Here is a 5,290-nt window from a genome sequence, read left to right as displayed (position 1 = left end):
GACCAGCAGGTATCAACAAGCTGTAGTAACCAGTCCTGACAGGCAGGTATCAACAAGCTGTAGTAACCAGTCCTGACAGGCAGGTATCAACAAGCTGTAGTAACCAATCCTGACCAGCAGGTATCAACAAGCTGTAGTAACCAGTCCTGACCAGCAGGTATCAACAAGCTGTAGTAACCAGTCCTGACCAGCAGGTATCAACAAGCTGTAGTAACCAGCCCTGACAGGCAGGCGTCAACAGGCTGTAGTAACCAGTCCTGACCAGCAGGTATCAACAAGCTGTAGTAACCAGTCCTGACCAGCAGGTATCAACAAGCTGTAGTAACCAGTCCTGACCAGCAGGTATCAACAAGCTGTAGTAACCAGTCCTGACCAGCAGGTATCAACAAGCTGTAGTAACCAGTCCTGACCAGCAGGTATCAACAAGCTGTAGTAACCAGTCCTGACCAGCAGGCGTCAACAAGCTGTAGTAACCAGTCCTGACAGGCAGTCCTGACCAGGCAGGTATCAACAAGCTGTAGTAACCAGTCCTGACCAGCAGGTATCAACAAGCTGTAGTAACCAGTCCTGACCAGCAGGTATCAACAAGCTGTAGTAACCAGTCCTGACCAGCAGGTATCAACAAGCTGTAGTAACCAGTCCTGACCAGGCAGGTATCAACAAGCTGTAGTAACCAGTCCTGACCAGCAGGTATCAACAAGCTGTAGTAACCAGTCCTGACCAGCAGGTATCAACAAGCTGTAGTAACCAGTCCTGACCAGCAGGTATCAACAATCTGTAGTAACCAGTCCTGACCAGCAGGTATCAACAAGCTGTAGTAACCAGTCCTGACCAGCAGGTATCAACAAGCTGTAGTAACCAGTCCTGACCAGCAGGTATCAACAAGCTGTAGTAACCAGTCCTGACCAGCAGGTATCAACAAGCTGTAGTAACCAGTCCTGACCAGCAGGTATCAACAAGCTGTAGTAACCAGGCCTGACAGGCAGGTATCAACAAGCTGTAGTAACCAGTCCTGACAGGCAGGTAACCAGAAACAAGCTGTAGTAACCAGTCCTGACCAGGCAGGTATCAACAAGCTGTAGTAACCAGTCCTGACCAGCAGGTATCAACAAGCTGTAGTAACCAGGCCTGACCAGCAGGTATCAACAAGCTGTAGTAACCAGGCAGGTATCAACAAGCTGACCAGCAGCAGGTATCAACAAGCTGTAGTAACCAGGCCTGACCAGCAGGTATCAACAAGCTGTAGTAACCAGGCCTGACCAGCAGGTATCAACAAGCTGTAGTAACCAGTCCTGACCAGCAGGTGACAGGCAGGTATCAACAAGCTGTAGTAACCAGTCCTGACCAGCAGGTATCAACAAGCTGTAGTAACCAGTCCTGACCAGCAGGTATCAACAAGCTGTAGTAACCAGTCCTGACCAGCAGGTATCAACAAGCTGTAGTAACCAGTCCTGACCAGCAGGTATCAACAAGCTGTAGTAACCAGTCCTGACCAGCAGGTATCAACAAGCTGTAGTAACCAGTCCTGACCAGCAGGTATCAACAAGCTGTAGTAACCAGCCCTGACAGGCAGGAATCAACAAGCTGTAGTAACCAGCCCTGACAGGCAGGTAGTCAACAAGCTGTAGTAACCAGTCCTGACCAGCAGGTATCAACAAGCTGTAGTAACCAGTCCTGACCAGCAGGTATCAACAAGCTGTAGTAACCAGTCCTGACCAGCAGGTATCAACAAGCTGTAGTAACCAGTCCTGACCAGCAGGTATCAACAAGCTGTAGTAACCAGTCCTGACCAGCAGGTATCAACAAGCTGTAGTAACCAGCCCTGACAGGCAGGTATCAACAAGCTGTAGTAACCAGTCCTGACCAGCAGGTATCAACAAGCTGTAGTAACCAGTCCTGACAGGCAGGTATCAACAAGCTGTAGTAACCAGTCCTGACAGGCAGGTATCAACAAGCTGTAGTAACCAGTCCTGACCAGCAGGTATCAACAAGCTGTAGTAACCAGTCCTGACCAGCAGGTATCAACAAGCTGTAGTAACCAGTCCTGACCAGCAGGTATCAACAAGCTGTAGTAACCAGTCCTGACCAGCAGGTATCAACAAGCTGTAGTAACCAGTCCTGACCAGCAGGTATCAACAAGCTGTAGTAACCAGTCCTGACCAGCAGGTATCAACAAGCTGTAGTAACCAGTCCCTGACAGGCAGGTATCAACAAGCTGTAGTAACCAGTCCTGACCAGCAGGTATCAACAAGCTGTAGTAACCAGTCCTGACAGGCAGGTATCAACAAGCTGTAGTAACCAGTCCTGACAGGCAGGTATCAACAAGCTGTAGTAACCAGTCCTGACCAGCAGGTATCAACAAGCTGTAGTAACCAGTCCTGACCAGCAGGTATCAACAAGCTGTAGTAACCAGTCCTGACCAGCAGGTATCAACAAGCTGTAGTAACCAGCCCTGACAGGCAGGCGTCAACAGGCTGTAGTAACCAGTCCTGACCAGCAGGTATCAACAAGCTGTAGTAACCAGTCCTGACCAGCAGGTATCAACAAGCTGTAGTAACCAGTCCTGACCAGCAGGTATCAACAAGCTGTAGTAACCAGTCCTGACCAGCAGGTATCAACAAGCTGTAGTAACCAGTCCTGACCAGCAGGTATCAACAAGCTGTAGTAACCAGTCCTGACCAGCAGGCGTCAACAAGCTGTAGTAACCAGTCCTGACAGGCAGGCGTCAACAAGCTGTAGTAACCAGTCCTGACCAGCAGGTATCAACAAGCTGTAGTAACCAGTCCTGACCAGCAGGTATCAACAAGCTGTAGTAACCAGTCCTGACCAGCAGGTATCAACAAGCTGTAGTAACCAGTCCTGACAGGCAGGTATCAACAAGCTGTAGTAACCAGTCCTGACCAGCAGGTATCAACAAGCTGTAGTAACCAGTCCTGACCAGCAGGTATCAACAAGCTGTAGTAACCAGTCCTGACCAGCAGGTATCAACAATCTGTAGTAACCAGTCCTGACCAGCAGGTATCAACAAGCTGTAGTAACCAGTCCTGACCAGCAGGTATCAACAAGCTGTAGTAACCAGTCCTGACCAGCAGGTATCAACAATCTGTAGTAACCAGTCCTGACCAGCAGGTATCAACAAGCTGTAGTAACCAGTCCTGACCAGCAGGTATCAACAAGCTGTAGTAACCAGGCCTGACAGGCAGGTATCAACAAGCTGTAGTAACCAGTCCTGACAGGCAGGTGGAAACAAGCTGTAGTAACCAGTCCTGACAGGCAGGTATCAACAAGCTGTAGTAACCAGTCCTGACCAGCAGGTATCAACAAGCTGTAGTAACCAGGCCTGACCAGCAGGTATCAACAAGCTGTAGTAACCAGGCCTGACCAGCAGGTATCAACAAGCTGTAGTAACCAGGCCTGACCAGCAGGTATCAACAAGCTGTAGTAACCAGGCCTGACAGGCAGGTATCAACAAGCTGTAGTCACCAGTCCTGACCAGCAGGTATCAACAAGCTGTAGTAACCAGTCCTGACCAGCAGGTATCAACAAGCTGTAGTAACCAGTCCTGACCAGCAGGTATCAACAAGCTGTAGTAACCAGTCCTGACCAGCAGGTATCAACAAGCTGTAGTAACCAGTCCTGACCAGCAGGTATCATCAAGCTGTAGTAACCAGTCCTGACCAGCAGGTATCATCAAGCTGTAGTAACCAGTCCTGACCAGCAGGCGTCAGTCAACAAGCTGTAGTAACCAGGCCTGACCAGCAGGTATCAATCAACAAGCTGTAGTAACCAGTCCTGACCAGCAGGTATCATCAAGCTGTAGTAACCAGTCCTGACCAGCAGGTATCAACAAGCTGTAGTAACCAGTCCTGACCAGCAGGTATCAACAAGCTGTAGTAACCAGCCCTGACAGGCAGGCGTCAACAAGCTGTAGTAACCAGCCCTGACAGGCAGGTGTAAACAAGCTGTAGTAACCAGTCCTGACAGGCAGGCATCAACAAGCTGTAGTAACCAGTCCTGACAGGCAGGTGTAAACAAGCTGTAGTAACCAGTCCTGACCAGCAGGTATCAACAAGCTGTAGTAACCAGCCCTGACAGGCAAGCGTCAACAAGCTGTAGTAACCAGGCCTGACAGGCAGGTGTAAACAAGCTGTAGTAACCAGTCCTGACCAGCAGGTATCAACAAGCTGTAGTAACCAGCCCTGACAGGCAAGCGTCAACAAGCTGTAGTAACCAGGCCTGACAGGCAGGTGTAAACAAGCTGTAGTAACCAGTCCTGACCAGCAGGTATCAACAAGCTGTAGTAACCAGCCCTGACAGGCAAGCGTCAACAGGCTGTAGTAACCAGTCCTGACCAGCAGGTATCAACAAGCTGTAGTAACCAGTCCTGACAGGCAGGTATCAACAAGCTGTAGTAACCAGTCCTGACAGGCAGGAGTCAACAAGCTGTAGTAACCAGCCCTGACAGGCAGGAGTCAACAAGCTGTAGTAACCAGTCCTGACCAGCAGGTATCAACAAGCTGTAGTAACCAGTCCTGACCAGCAGGTATCAACAAGCTGTAGTAACCAGTCCTGACCAGCAGGTATCAACAAGCTGTAGTAACCAGTCCTGACCAGCAGGTATCAACAAGCTGTAGTAACCAGTCCTGACCAGCAGGTATCAACAAGCTGTAGTAACCAGTCCTGACCAGCAGGTATCAACAAGCTGTAGTAACCAGTCCTGACCAGCAGGTATCAACAAGCTGTAGTAACCAGCCCTGACAGGCAGGTATCAACAAGCTGTAGTAACCAGTCCTGACCAGCAGGTATCAACAAGCTGTAGTAACCAGTCCTGACAGGCAGGTATCAACAAGCTGTAGTAACCAGTCCTGACAGGCAGGTATCAACAAGCTGTAGTAACCAGTCCTGACCAGCAGGTATCAACAAGCTGTAGTAACCAGTCCTGACCAGCAGGTATCAACAAGCTGTAGTAACCAGTCCTGACCAGCAGGTATCAACAAGCTGTAGTAACCAGTCCTGACCAGCAGGTATCAACAAGCTGTAGTAACCAGTCCTGACCAGCAGGTATCAACAAGCTGTAGTAACCAGTCCTGAAAAGCAGGTATCAACAAGCTGTAGTAACCAGCCCTGACAGGCAGGTATCAACAAGCTGTAGTAACCAGTCCTGACCAGCAGGTATCAACAAGCTGTAGTAACCAGTCCTGACAGGCAGGTATCAACAAGCTGTAGTAACCAGTCCTGACAGGCAGGTATCAACAAGCTGTAGTAACCAGTCCTGACCAGCAGGTATCAA

This window comes from Oncorhynchus keta, chromosome 31 (genome assembly GCF_023373465.1).
Source record: "Oncorhynchus keta strain PuntledgeMale-10-30-2019 chromosome 31, Oket_V2, whole genome shotgun sequence".
NCBI classification, from domain to species: Eukaryota; Metazoa; Chordata; class Actinopteri; order Salmoniformes; family Salmonidae; genus Oncorhynchus; species Oncorhynchus keta.
This window is presented reverse-complemented; position numbering follows the sequence as displayed.